General features: G+C 37.9%; 1 protein-coding gene across 2 annotated transcripts in view; it reads left to right on the top strand.

The window, feature by feature from the left end:
• Positions 1–16,170, top strand: part of Adamtsl1 (ADAMTS like 1) — a 905,649-nt gene that overhangs the window by 151,652 nt on the left and 737,827 nt on the right. The window lies entirely within an intron of this gene.

The following is a 16,170-nucleotide window of genomic DNA, read 5'->3' as shown; positions in this document are numbered from 1 at the left end:
TGATGGGGACATGTGAGAATAGTGGAGAGTCCATCACCCAGGAAAGCATAATAAGACTCAGTTTCTGTGCCACAGGGAAGAGCTCCTGAATAATCCACATGAGTAGCATATTTTGATTTTGTTCATTTAGAGTAAGTGGGGTAAGTAAACTAGAGTCATCTTTAAAGTATCTGCCCATGCATAAAGGTCTTTGGGCTGAATTTTTTGGCTGTCACAAAACACTTTTTTTTTTTTTTTGCAGCTTATTTCCCTCTGCTATTGCAGAGATGTTTGGCTCTGCACCTCCTTCATGAGTGGGTGTTCTGCACCAGAGCCAGGATTCTGATTTCCATGCACGTTTTGAATCAGCAATAACAGAGCTCACGTTACTCTCCCCCTCTTTGCCTCCAGTCTCTGCCCCCATTTATGGCATCATGTACATTTTTATGCATCCCCTCCCTTTTTCAGAGTGAAGAAAAAAGAAATAGGTAAACACAGATGGTCCTGCCATAGCTCCATATGGAAACCCACTTTCTAAACAAGCAAATTGTAGATCTAGGAAGTGCACTGAGCTGTCTTGAGCTTTCTCTCCTGGGAGTGTGCAGCTGCATGGAATTCTTTATTCAAAAGAGGAAAAGAAAATGGTGTGCTGTTGGGGTGCAATGGAATGATCAATGTAGTCAGCAGGGACATGAAGGAGAAATCTGCAAAATGTTCATCTCCTCCATGTCTCTTGGGGGATCCCCAGCCTCTCCAGTTGAAAGTTTACAGTAGCCATCTAGAGCCACTTGGAATTTAAGAACTCAGGTTAAGGTGATCTTTCCAGTTGTTTCTTTTATCATTCATAATTTATGAGTTTCATTTTGTCAGAATTAATTACACAAGGTTATTTGTAGGAACATAAAGTGAAAGTCCTATTACCTCCTTCTTGACCATAGTTTCTGTATTCACTTTTAAGGATACAATAGATTAATATGGGTATACATTCTTTGTCTATCCTTATTTATATGCTCATAACATAATACTGTGAACATTCACGAATGGATAGATGGATTGATAAAATGATTATTACACGTGGCTTAAAAGTAATGAATGACTACATTTCTGTGAAGAAGCCACATTGTTCCTTTGCTTCCTTGATTTTATAGATTATATCCTCCTTTGAAGTTTAGAAATTATTAATTAAATATTTTTATATATCTTCTTAGAAAGCTTAATAGACAGTAGGTAGGTTAATATTTTCTGGAGATGTTCTTGAGTCAGGAATCTGAACAAAATATCAAATCTGACTGTGGCTCCTTCCCAACAGTTTCACACTGGTATTTAAATATTATTTCTCACAGTGATATTTGCTTGAGAGCTTTTTCTTTTTCTTTTTGTGAACTGTGAGTAAATCTGGCAACAAGAAAGTTGAAAAAGATGTGGATTTTTATTAAATATGTTTGAAGCAATTCAGTACCTTGGGGAAAAACAACTTCAAACTTCCAAGAGCTTCTCTACAGCTGGGAAAGTAAATTCATATAAAACCTTTTTCACGGTTAACTCCAAACACAAAGGCTGGCTCTGTACACCAGGTTCCTGTCTTACCCAGAGGGACAGATTCCCATCTCTGTTGAGATGTACATGCAAGGATTTCCTGTACACAGAGATGGAATAAGCTATTGCTTTTGCTGGCAATTTCTAGTCACAGAGTAGAAGACTGCAAGCCTTTGAGGATTTAGGTTTTCATGTGCATTAACTTCATGGTGCTTCATCATTCTCTTCTTAAAGATCAATCACTTGCAAGCTGTCTTTATAATCATTGCCATTTCAGTATACTTTTAATATATGCCATTAAATCAGTTTACTTTATGATGCAATTAATTTACAAGTGAACTTTATATCACTACGCAAAAAGAAAAAACCATTGCCACCGGTCATAGATCAAAAGTAACTGTACAAATAAATTTGAAAAAAGCAAAGGGATGTCTTTAAATTGTGCTTACATGGTATTATCTGCCCAGGTTTCTGTGCTTGAAGTCTGTTCACTCTTTAATAAATAGGAGATTTTTCAAGTATTAAAAATGAGTTAAAAAATTGTATCACCACAATGATTCATTATTCTTCACTTAATCATAATGATTAAGAGATGAGAAAAGAAGTAAGCTCATGCTTATGCTATGTGATATAATTTAATACAGTGTCACTATGTCCTTTCAAAGCATCTTTTATACTCCCCACAATGATTTGAGTGTCTCTAAAATCCTGGGTACTGTAAGTATTGAGGCATCCCAAGCCTTAGGAAACTCTTCTCTGTAAAAGGAAGAATTTCAGCACAATAGGATTTTGGTGTCAATATTAAAGAAATAATAAAGTTAGAGAATAACTTTCTCATGTTGCTGAGATTCTAGCATCACCAGGATAGCTAGTTTTGAGTGCATATGGAAAGAGAGTTATAAATATCCCTATAACTTAGATTCAGATGGTAGGGTTAATTAATTAAATTTATGATAGCTATAAATACCTAAAATACTTATCTCATTTTAATTTTATTTATCTTACTTCAAACCTTTTGAATACATATAATACCTTTATGTAATATATACCTATATGTGCAGCACACATGCTATTAGAAGACTAGCTCTTTATTGAAATATTATTTTTGTATTTTTAGGCAGTGACAACTGCTATTCTCATTAGGTATTTTGTTGAATTGTCTTATTGATGTTTATTCCCTTAATTTCAGCAGTAATTCTTGAGGAAATTTAAAACCTTTATGGCTAGGAGGTTTTAATGAAGGTAGTAGCAATGGATTCAGTAAACAATCTGTTAGATTAGAAACCAAACTGGTTCAGGGGGAGGCAGACTATTTGGATTCCAATCCTGATTCTACCAACTGTGTAACTTTGGTTGAGTATTTAATTTTTTATGACTATTTTCTTATTGGGAAGGTTACGATGACAACAGTGGTACCTACTTCATTTGTTTTACTTATTTAAAGAGTTAATATTGATAATGTATTGAACAATGCCTGGCATAGTAAACATTCAGAAGCATTAGCAGTACCATTCCTACTACTACTCCTCTTAAATGAGATGAGAAATGTGATGGCCTAACATGCCTCTCATTCTATTTACACCATAATCGTTGCTTTCTAACTGACATATTGTAGTGAGTTTAAGTAGTGGGCAATTCTGATTTTGAGAACCATCATGCAAATTCATATTCCACTCTTTTTAGGGCATCATATTATGTGAAGGGATATTCTTTCCAGTAAGGATGGAGGAGCAGGGTAACAGTCGACATACACACAGCTGTCAGCAGCACTAAGCTTTACAACAGCAGTAGGATAGAGGAACTTGGAGAGTCATGTCTGGAGGCGGTGATTAAAAGCTTGTAAAATAAGATCTATGGAGGAAGGCTAAAGAAATTTGGATTGTTTACCCTGGAGAAGAGAAGACTTAAGGGTGATTTAATGCTGTTATTGAAGCATAAGAGGGTTCTTTTCTAGATCCTTGTGGTAAGCTCCTCTGTAGCTCTCCTGAGATCCAAACAGGAGGGGGGCTGACCATGTAGTGGAGGGATTTAGAGTGGGTAGGAAAAGCTTTCAACAGTGGGATTTTTCTTTTTATTTCTTTCTTCTCTTTTTTCTTTTTCTTTTCTTTTTTTTAACAATTTGGAAGAGAAACTGTAAGTTCATTTTGTGTAGGTTTTAATAATAAGAGCCATCTGAAGTAGTTTCATCTTTTCCTGCCCTGAAGAATAGTGATGGGATATATGGCCCCAAAAGGCATCTTCTGCAAATCAGAAGAGGGCTGGTCCACCAGCCTTCTAAAAATATACTTATTAAGATAGCAGCTCTTCCCACCATTATCAATATAAATACTACAGATGGCAAATCCTACAATGAAAGGCTTCAACCAAGTCGAATAGAATATATATCAAAATTTTTAGTTAATTTTTAAAAATTATTAGTTATTGATGGATCTTTATTTATTTATTTGCTTATATGTAGTGCTGAGACTCAAACCCCGTGCCTCATACATGTAGAAACATGAACTTATTGTTCCTGGGGATGAAGGTTTTTAGCTCAAATCATAACAAACTACATGTCCCCCAGATCCTTCCATAGGTTTTCCATAAGAGAGTTAGCAAGTTTTCACTGAAAATTCTCTATATGGCAACAAAATCAAGTAATGTACATTCTTTGCCCTCAAGACACTTCCATTCTAAGTAGTTAAGGCACTGTGTAAAAGGACAATTGCTGTGCTATAGGGTCTGCATAGGAGCATTTTATCCTGGGACCCTAGAGAATACCTAACTTGGCCTTTTAGGGACAGAGAAGTGGGCAATGGAGATGACCTTTGTGGTAAGTATAGAAGACCGGATTGAATAAAAAAGTAAAGGTACAACTGAAGTGTATTCCAGGCTTGGGATACACTTGTATATGCACAGACATGAAGGTATACAGAAGAATGGATTATTTAGTTAATATGTGTATAGAACTGCCTTATCAACACAGCAGTTACTAATGAAATGTGGCTATTGGGAACTTGAAATGTGGTATCTGAATTAAGATTTTAAAGACAGTAATGAATAGAATATATACCATAATTTTTAGTTATTTTTAAATTATTAGTTATTGATGGATCTTTATTTATTTATTTGCTTACATGTGGTGCTGAGTCTCAAACCCAGTGCTTCACACATGCTAGGCAAATGCTCTACCACTGAGCCACAACCCCAGCCCCAATTATATTCTGGAGTGATATTTGGAAGGTAGGAAATTTTAAAATGTTAATAAAACTAATTTTACCAGAATTATTGGAATGTACATAGGTATTCATGTTTTTTTCACTATCAAATGTGCATATTTACTGCAATCCATTATTTACATACATATATACATTTTATAGAAAACTTGTAAAAACTGAAGCAAATGGTCATAAGTTTATTATTATGCCTTACAATACATCTCTGATATTCTCTATTCTATTCCTTTTCATATGCTTTTAATGCTGGTTGCCACCCATCAAGTTGATTTCCAAGCTCACTAATGGGTCACAATTCAGTTACAAAAACACTGAAGTATGATCTTATCTGCTCATGTTAGCTGAAGTGTGTGTGTGTGTGTGTGTGTGTTTATTGTAAGTACAGCGATAGGAATTATCTTTGGAATTCATAAATATATGCAGAGTGATTTGAATAGAATTGAAGAAATTACGAGATAAAGACATAGTGTTGAAAATACTATAGTAGTTCATAAAAAAGATCAGAGCGCTCAAAACTATGGTCATGGCACTGGTAGTGAAGGGAAGTGAGTTGACATAAAGTTGGCAAAGAGAAGGAAAATGCTATTTCAAAGCTATCTAATGGAATTTTGTGGATGAATGTGAATGGCAAAAGCATAAGCATCTATCACTAACTAGCTGGGCTGGTGACCTATGCTGGGTTCACAAAATCCTGACTGTATCAATAACTGAGACAATGGCAAAGAAAGCATGCTAGCACACAGAAATACCTTTTCAAAATCTGGATGGCTCTTGGCCATAGGGGGTCATTGGAAAGAGACAGAGCACTCCTGAGACCCCTCCCCTTTTAAAATTTATATATCACACTGGAATGCATTACAATTCTTATTAAACATATAAAGCACAAATTTTCATATTTCTGGTTGTATACAAAGTATATTTACACCAATTCATGTCTTCATACATGTACTTTGGATAATGATGTCCATCATATTCCACCATCATTTCTAACCCCATGCCCTCTCCCTTCCCCTCCCACCCCTCTGCCCTTACTAGAGTTCGACTATTCCTCCCATGCTCCCCCTTCCTACCCCATTATGAATCAGCCTCCTTATATCAGAGAAACCATTCAAAGCAATTGGTTTTGGGGGATTGGCTAATTTCCCTTAGCATTATCTTCTCCAACTCCAACCATTTACCTGCAAATGCCATGATTTTATTCTCTTTTATTGCTGAGTAATATTCCATTGTATATATATGCCACATTTTTTTAATCCATTCATCTACTGAAGGGCATCTAAGTTGTTTTGACAGTTTAGCTATTGTGAATTGTGCTGCTATAAACATTGATGTGGCTGTGTCCCTATAGTAGGCTGTTTTTAAGTCCTTTGGGTATAGACTAAGGAGAAGGATAGCTGAGTCAAATGGTGGTTCCATTCCCAATTTTCCAAGGAATCTCCATATTGCTTTCTATAAATTGGGGATAACAGAAATATATCTCAAATTATAAAGGCTTTCTATGCTAAGCTCCAGGCCAACATCATTCTAAATGGAGAAAAATTGAAGGCATTACTTCTAAAACTGAAACAAGACAGGGATTCCCTCTTTCACCACTTCTATTTAACATAGATCTTGAAACACTGGCCAGAGCTATTAGATGAAAAAAATTAAAGAGTTACACATAGGAAAAGAAGAACTCAAATTAGCACTATTTGCTGATGATATGATTCTATACCTAGAGACCCAAAAAGTTCCACCAGAAAACTTCAAGAATTAGTAAATAAATTCAGCAATGTAGCAGGATATAAAATCAACACCTATAAATCAAATGCAATTCTGTATATCAGTGACAAATCCTCAGAAAGGGAAATGAGGAAAGCTACCCCATTTACAATAGTCTCTAAAAAATACTTGGTAATCAACTTAATTAAAGAGGTGAAAGAGCTTATGATGAAAACTACAGAACCCTAAAGAAAGAAGACCTTAGAAGATGGAAAAATCTACCTTGCTCTTGGATAGGCAGAATTAATATTATCAAAATGACCATACTACCAAAAGCACTATACAGATTTAATGCAATTCCAATAAAAATCCCAATGGCATTCCTCAAAGAAATAGAAAAAACAGTCATGAAATTCATCTGCAAAAATAAGAGACCCAGAATAGCTAAAGCAATCCTTAGCAAGAAGAGTGAAGCAGGTGGCATCACTATACCAGACCTTAAACTATACTGCAGAGCAATAGTTAAAAAAAAAGGGGACATGATATTGGCACCAAAATATACTTGTAGACCAATGGTACAGAATAGAGGACACAGAGACTACACACAAAATTACAATTATCTTATATTAGACAAAGGGGCCAAAAACATGCAATGGAGAAAAGATAGCCTCTTGGTGCTGAGAAAACTGGATATCTGTATACAACACAATGAAAATAAACCCTGTTTCTCACCATGCACAAAACTCAAAGTGGATCAAGGATGTAGGAATAAAACCAGAGACCCTGTGTCTAATGGAAGAAAAAGTAGGCCCTAATTTCCATCATATGGGATTAGGCCCCAACTTCCTTAATAAGACTCCCATAGCACAAGAATTAAAATCAAGAATCAATAAATGAGATGGCCTCAAAAGTTTCTTCTCAGCAAAAGAAACAATCTGTGTGGTGAATAGAGAGCCTACATCTTGGAAGCAAATCTTTACCTCAAACACATCAAATACAGCACTAATCTCTAGGTTCTATAAAGAAATCAATAAGCTAGACACCAAAAAAAAAAAAAAAAAAAAAAACAAAACAATCAATAAATGGGCCAAGGACCTAAAGAGATACTTCTCAGAAGATGATGCACAATCAATGAACAAACACATGAAAAAATTTTTATCATCACTAGCAATTAGAGAAATGCAAATCAAAACTGCTCTAAGATTTCATCTCACTCCAGTCAGAATGGCAGCTATTATGAATACAAACAAAAATAAGTGTTGGTGAGGATGTGGGGAAAAAGATACACTCATACATTGCTTGTGGGACTGCAAATTGGTGCAGCCAAAATGGAAAGCAGTATGGAGATTCCTGAGACTCTTTTTATTGAGGAGAAAGACACCTGAGAATGTTCCACCCAAATGAGGCAAGGGATTGGGTGTAGTCCAGTCTCTTTGGGTGACGCCCACTCCCAGAGCTTCATTCCCCTGCCTAGCAGAGGTGAGATCCACCTATTTCTGCATAGTGAGCCAGTCTCCTACCTCCATTGCTCAAGGATAAGGGTGCTCAGCTCCTATGTGGCAGCTCTTGACAAGCATCTATAGCTGAGGCTTTGGTTTTGGTTTGAGTGATGGATGTGGGGCCATTAGCAACAATCAGAAATATAGAGCTAGTTTTGAGAGACTAGCAATACAGGTTTTTGTATATTGATTGGAGATGTCTACATGTCATCTACAATGACCTGTTGAGTCAAACTGTTAGTGTGAAATTCACATCTAAGCTAACTTAGATGAGAGGCTGCAGGTGTTATTGGAATAACCTAAGGACACAGTGTGGAATAAAAACAGGCTAAGAAAGGGGACTGGATTCTGAGAAATAGGAACATTTAAAAAGCCAGAAGTGTGATAATATAGTGGGGACCACATGGTCTAGTGTATCCAAGGGAGGAGAGAATATCAAACCAGAATGGGGAGCTGATCATTCCATAGAGAGGCCAGTGCAGGGCAAGGCCCATCTGAAGGAGTCTGTAGAACTATTAATAAGAGATGTTTCATGGAGATATGGCAGAGTACTACAGTTGATTGGAAAATTAACAAAAAGGGAAGAAATATGGATGATAGACTCTTAAACAGTTTTTAAAGAATTTTGGCTGGGGGAGAAATGTTAACTTGAGGAAAGAAAGTGGTAGAAATAGGAATGCATGAATAAATGAATGAATGGTAGAAAGCAGAAGAAGCAAATATGAGGGTTTGTTTTAGCCATTAATTTTTTTTTAATTTTAAGAAGGAAAAAGATTTGGGTATTTTTATAAGCATGAGGTAAATGAACCATCAGTGAAGGTACATTTGAAGATATAATCTTGGAAGAGGATACTAAAATAAAGCCCACCAGGAGACAGATGGGTCTTATAACTAAAGTAGAAGCCTGAAATTCACGTAGGCTAAATGAACTGTGAGGGTCCAGGGCTGGACAGGGAGGAGCGAGTGGGATGGGATATTGTGGGGATGTGTGATGGGTTGTTGTGCAACATAGAAGGATACCCCCCCACATACACACACATAACTACCCTGGGGTCAAACGCTCTTGTATAGCTGTGACATCAGACATACAGGTTGTGTCTTTCTCTGGTAGCACTCAGCACTCCAGCTCCAGGGCTAGGGTAGAAGGTGATGGATTGTTTCAGGGTCAGATTCATGCCAGACAGAGCCATAGAACCAGAGCTAGACAGAGCAAGGAGGAAAGCAAAGCAAGTAGAAATAGGAGGGATCAGGGGATGAAGGACCTTCAGGAAGTCAAAGATCAAGTGTACTTGGAGAAAGAAAACAGAGAGGAGATTGTATCGGGGTTTGGGGTTTTAGATCAGTGTTCAGAGACAGAGCCATTGTGGAGAATGGCATGTACTCAAGGGGAGAATTTTTCCATGAAAATACTGAGGGGGATCTAAAACTGTAATTTTTGGTTTGCTATCAGATGTTTCTAGGTCCAAAATATTTAAAGGTTTGGTCACTTCAAAGGATAACTATGTGAGCACTTTTAGAATTTGTTTCAAAACAAGGATGAGTGTGTGTGTGTGTGTGTATGTGTGTGTACCTCATTCATTCTGTGGAAATACTTGGAATGACAGGGATGCCTGCCTTATCCAAAGGTCTCCATTGTGAAGAAACAGTTAAACAGTTAAGTGAATTATAGTTCAGATACAGGTAAACAATTAATAAGTGTTTATGTTGTTATTCAAATTCTCAAATGTAAAAATACTTAGTACATTATGTAAAATGTGGTAAAAATGCAAGGAATGCTAATCGACTCGGAGGACAGTAAGATAAGTCTAGTGGCAGGTACAGGTAAAGGGATACTTGTAAATGGGTCTCAGGTTTTATTCATACACCTAACAGAGCATAGGTGAAGCACAGGAAATGAGTGTGATCTCTCTAGAGGTTTTCTTCTGTCAGACATTTCCTCAAAAGGAGTATATAGGGCTGGAACTGTAGCTCAGTGGTAGAGCGCTCGCCTAGCAGTGGTGAGGCACCTGGTTCGATCCTCAGAACCACATGCAAACAAATAAGTAAAATGAAAGTTTAATTCTGAAAAAAGAGAAGTAGATAACTGTTGTAAGCCTTTCCCCATACCTTAGAGGACAGCCAGTGAATTATTTGATATACTGTGTGTTCCTGGACAATTCAGTTTGCAGACCTTGGAAGTCAGTGCCACAGAGATCTTGTGCAGGATGTTAAACAAAGAGAATCATTAACCACATTTCCTATGTGCCCCTTGCTAGAATTTGATTTTCCAACTTCATCCTCATTTGAGAAAAAGACTCTGATCTATTTTAATATAGGGCAAGCTTAATGGTTCCAAGTCCTTAAGAGTGCCAGAAACTTCCTAAGGCTCTTAACTATTCTGGCAACTATTAGAACAAGAACACTGCCCTTCATGTGGCCAAGCCTGGAATTTTCTGGGTGGTCCGAAAGACATGGGCCATGGGGATTTCACTGTTGGACCATATTTGTCATTTTTCTTGTTTTTCAGGGAGAGAATAGTTGCAATATAAAAAAAAAAATGAGCTGACTGAAGCCTCTTTGGATATTTTTCATTACTTTCAGTGGCAACTAGTGATTTTGATGTTTTCCTACTTTTTATGCAAAGCATGATTTCATGTGATAGTCACATTGCTTTGTGTGCAAAAACAGGAAGAAATAAGAGTGGCCTCACCTTTGAGTCACAATAGAGCAGCCCAAGATTGGAGAGTACTGCTCACCTTGCAGTTTTTGAACACTTCTCTTCAGCTGGGAGATGTTCCTTAAGTATAAATCTTGAGGAGCTTTTTCCTACCATTGTTGGCCCATTCTTCAGAACCAGCACAGTTTGCTAGCATGAGCTGTGTGAAGGAGCTCACTATAGTGTGTTTTGGTTGGTTCGTTTTTGTTTTTAAAGTAGAAAATGTTGCTTTCTACCTTACAAATGACGTACCTCTAACATTGGTGTTGCTAGAGATTAATCATCAACTGGTTTCTGTGTCAGCATTGCTTAGACAGGAACAGTCTTGAACCACCTGTATTTTTTAATCCAGACATTTGTGTTGGGTCCACTTACTTCTGAAAGGTTGGTAGCCATTAGGCTATTTTCAGTGTCCAAAAAGGAGCTGAATAACACCATGGTTCCCTAGTTTACACTACCGGGAACTAATATGCAAAACTCTCCTCAGTCTTAGGTCACATCCTTTTCCTTTTCCAAACACAAAATCATATTCTTCCTTTCCAGTGAAGATTGTACCTAGTATCCATTTGCAGCTGAGGGGCAACATTCAGGATGTTATTTGTACTTTGTAGTTTAATGATAGGTTAAGGCTCTTTAGGAAGTGAGCCCCATGAAGGTGATATTGAGATAGTTTATCTTTGGGTAGATTAATAGAATTGTCATCAGGCTGTTATCTTCATCAAGGAAGGGCATTTAAGTTCATGACAGGAGGCACAGAATATGTTCACCATGCCTGCCATATGTTTTCCTTTCTCCTAAATTCCAGAACTCTTTGGAATTCATGAATTAAATATAGTCACTGTCAACTCTTCAAAGTTACCCCTGAAACCTAAGAAATATAGCAATTCATAATATGGATTGTGTGCACTATGAAGGGACTGGAGATGAGCAATTCAGCCATGTGATTGCCCAGCCTGATGAACAAACACATTGCCACTGGTTTTGCTGCTTTCTTTGGTCACATGATATCTGCTAAGGAACTGCTTTATAAATCATTTTAGATGATATTATAGAACCATTAAAGATCTAAAGGAGTGATGTGTATTTTGTGTACTTTATAACATATGCAAGAGAAATCACATGCCAGAGTGGTGTTTGTAATTGAGGATTGGTTAAGGCCTTTGGGTGGAGCCTTATGTGTGTGCAAAAGCAACATAGCTCAGAAGAATCAGGATGCTCTCTTTGCTGGGTGAAAATGTATGCATAACTATATCATGTTATTGACATTTTAAAAGTATAAATGCATTTTGATATCCATGGAACTATAGTAAAATGAGAGACATTATGGTATATTGAAGGAAATTTGATAAGGAATTAAAAATAATGGGTTTCAACTCCCACTAAATGAGTGACCTTGAGGAGGTCACCTAACTTCTGGAGACTTGGTGTCATTATTCACTAAATAAGATAGTCTTAGTTATAATTTCAGGATGTGGTTGTGGAATGGTAGCTGTATATCAGAATCCTCAGGCAGTATTTCAAGTTAATATAGTAAGAGCTGGCTTCATATAGGAGGTCACTAGCCTTTTGTATGCCTCACTTTCTTAAAACTGTAAACTTTAAATCCTAAAAGGAGGTGAGTATATAGCAGGAAGCAGGTTTGTTTATTTATTTTTTTTTAGTAAGTGGTCTATGCTTTTAGCTTCATTTCTTGGAGCATCTTAGAATTTTCTAAAATGTGAGCACTGGGAGCAATACTTCAAATGAAGTCCTTCTCTTCTGCTGCAAGTCCAACATACCCATCAGCTTACATCTGTTCTAATGACAGGCTACTCCGACTTCCCTTTGTCTTAATAAATACCTTTCTGCATTTCTGGGGTCATTTCCTTTTACTAAACTATAAATGCAATGCACGAAGACCATCTGGGATGTCCATGAAATGACAATGGATGTGGAACTTGGGATAAAGGTGTTTGAAAACAGGGTGACTGGAGGAAGGACTCACCTGCAGTGGTAAGATCAGAGTGAGAGAGGTAGGAAATGTGTCTTGTGTTTTCAGGGGCTGTGTCTGGTGCCCTGCCCTTGACCCTGGTGAACTAGGAATCTCCCCACTGAGTGGTGTAGGAGGTGGGCCCAGGAAGTTCCTGATCTGCTGCTTCCATTGCATCAATCTGCATTCCAGGAAGTTTGGCTTAGACTCCAGGGTCTCCATGGGTTTGCTGTGTTCATGCAGCAAAGATTCAAATGTGGCAATGGCTGCCTTCTTTCACCTCCCACTTTGGTAATTTTTTTTTTTGCAAATTTATTCATTTTACCACTTGATATTTTCAATCATCAGAGAGAGATGCTATTGTCAGCCACCCAAGATAAGCTTATTTGAAATGAACTTTCCTCCCTCCCTCCTTTTATCCCTTATCTCTCTCTGCCTAAATTCTTCCTTTATAAAAGGAAGAAAAAACTACTTCCCTTTGGACCCCAATACAAATTTTCTTACTACGAAAATTGACATTTATGTAATTTCTTATTTATTCTAATGAGTAGCTATTAAGTTTATTAAAGCATCTGTAACAAGAAAAATGTAATATGCATTTGTAAGCATTTTTTTTTAAAAAAACCAAGCACCTAATTTGAGGTTACAGTGAATGTCCAAAAGAGTTTTATTTGAAGCAAAAGCCATAGTGGGAGCCACTTAGGATTTGGGATTTACTCCACCCTATCCCACCCTTTTGAAGCTGTATAGTTTGATTACTATGTAATAAAATGGGCTTAATGTGAGTAGTTTGAAGAAGTCAGTTTCAATCTAAAGGTTTTATAAAAGTCAATTTCATTACTTTATAGCACACCGAAATCATTTAGTTTTGGCATGTACCCTAGCTGACTACACTGGTTTATCCAAGGAGAAAAACAGTTTCATTTCAAAAAGAAGAAAAGAGAAAAATCATAGCCAACCTCAGAAAATGGATTAGGGAAAGAAAGTAACAACCTTGGGCCCAGGCCCACCCTGGGAACCCTTGTAACCACTCCTTGTAACCCCAGGAGGAGGCAGATACTTTGTGGGGCTGAGCCAGCCTCCGAGGCATTTCCAAGCTGAGATTTGAGCTAGTATAAGAAAGTGCCTGTTGAGGGCAGGCCCATGCCTGTGAAGGGTGCTGACCAAGCTTTGTGGATCAAGCTATTAAGTGAATGCTCAGAGTCCCAAGCCAGCGTTCAATCCATCTGAGTTCCAAAAGAGGGAATGTCATGTCTGCATGAATAAACACTCACCAAAGTAATGAATAACTGAATATGTCACACAACCTAAACATCACCTCAAGTCAAATCTCCAACTCAAGAATGAGGATATTAGTTCTCTTTTATTAAGTTATGATGTGGGTTCCCTGAACAATGTAGCATTTGACAGTTGTGATTTCCTTAAATCCTTCTAAACAAAGCTCTGTTCCTGCAGTTAAACCTTTTGTTTTGTTCCATTCTTTTGTGTAGCTATCTGAACTCCACAAAAATTATTGCCCAAACTGGAAAGACATGGGACATTTTATGAGATTTAGGTCATGATCATGTTGCTGTGTCACCAGATCATTACATTATTCTGCAGGAATTGCTGAGTTCCTTCTGTAGGCTAGGTATTGTCTTTGTGTAGGGCACAGGCAAGGGGCACTGAAAGAAACCTTACATTTAGGGAGATTAAAACTTGAAGGAAAGGACAGTGAGCAGACATATGTTTGAACATAAGTGTTTGTAAATGCTGTGACAGAGATGGGGACACCATGGCAAAGATGGTGTCTCAGTGGACAATGAAGAAGGGCCGCTCTGGGAGCTGAGTCTTAAAAAAGACCAGAAGCACCTGTGCTTGGAAAGGAGCCCTTTAAATGTGTTCCTGCCAGAGAGAAAATAAATTTAAAATAATCTTTAAAGTGTGGTAGCACTGACTGAGATGGAAAGAATGAAGGGGTCAGGTATGGTGGTACATGCCTGTAATCCCAGAGACTTGGGAGGCTGAGGTAGGAGGATCGCAGGTTTAAAGCCATCCTTGGCAACTTAGTGAGGGTGTAGGCAACCTAATGAGACCTTGTCTCAAAATAAAAAATTGAAAGGGCTGGAGATGTGGCTCAGTGGTTAAGCATCCTTGGGTTTAATCCCTGGGCAGGAGGGAGGGAGGAAGGGAGGGAGGGAAAGAAGAGGGGGAGGGAGGGAGGGAGGGAAGGAAGGAAGGAAGGAAAAAAGAAAGAAAAGAGAATGAGGGAGAAAGTGGGAGATGGAGTAGGACCAATTTACTGGTTTATTTTGGACCAGTGGAGTTTCACATGCCCATGAAATATCTAAATGCAGGTATAAAATGGGCAATTGGATATTATGATCTTAATTTCCCAGGTAGTACTTATCAATACACTGAAGACACAGAAAGGCACATTTCATGTAGAGAGAAATGGAGAGTGGAGAACAAAGACACAATAACACAGGTGAGCCTTGAACTCTACCACAGGGAAAGATCAAGTAGAAGAGAAGGAGGTGGCAAGGGAGACTGGGCAGAAGTGGCCAGAAATTCAGGAGGAAAAGGAGGACAGTGTGAAATCATAGAAGTCACAAATAGATTGGAGAAACGACTGTGACATTGAGAATGTGTCCCATAAAAAAAGAAAGAAAGAAAGAAAAGTATTTAATAAGATAAAGTCATTGGTGACCTTGTTGAACATTTCAAAGAAAGGAGTTCTGGTCAGAAGTCAGAGTGGAGAATTGTATACATGAAGTAAATGCTAATTTTGTGAGAAACTTAGTTGCGAAGAAAAACTGAAAAATGGAAAAATAGTTGGGGCCCAGGATTATTTTGCAAATATGTGTTTACATGGTGCTAGAATGAGTGTGGGAGAGACTGGCTAATTGAAGGATAGTGAGAAGATGGAGACCAACTAACCCTTAGAGGAAAACAATATTGACTGTAGCAGGAAAAGATGGAACACTTTCCTGGTAAGAAGTTAGGGAGTTTCTGGGGTTTCAATGAATTCTGGGGTATGTTCATCATCTGTGGTGGTGGGGAGGGATGGAAATAGGAGATTTGAGCTGAGAGAGAAGATGTAAAATTAATGGAGGAAACTGGTGAGGAAACCCGCATATTGGAGGAATGAAAGCAGCAGGGCTTTTGGGGGCTCATTTAGGGCTAGTGAATATGCAGTTCAAGAGACACCAATGTAGTCAGTATTGAACAAGTGTGACTCATGAAAGATAATAAGAAGAATGCTTTAATTATTTCTCTCATTTTCCCTTGTATAGCTAGCTGTGCATTGGGGAGAGTTTTCTCTCTGCCACAGGTCAGAAACTCTGGACAGTCCTTTGTCCCTTAGGAAATACAAGTTCCTACTGTGATGGGAGGTTGAACAAGGGTCTAGACTTAGAAATATGAATGTCTTGTTCTTGTTTGTGTCCTTATTTCAATCTTTGTTAATGATAACCCCTGCCCCATGTCCAGCCAGAGCGTTGCTCGCTGTGACTTTCAGGGTCACCCAAGTTTGGTACCTGGGAAACAAGAGACAAAAGAGATATGGAAGGTTTCTGCTTAATAGAGGGACTTATA

The sequence above is a fragment of the Marmota marmota genome, unplaced genomic scaffold (assembly GCF_001458135.2).
Source record: "Marmota marmota marmota unplaced genomic scaffold, marMar, whole genome shotgun sequence".
Taxonomy (NCBI): Eukaryota; Metazoa; Chordata; class Mammalia; order Rodentia; family Sciuridae; genus Marmota; species Marmota marmota.
Note: the sequence above shows the minus strand (reverse complement) of the source record. Positions and strands in the feature narration are given on the sequence as shown.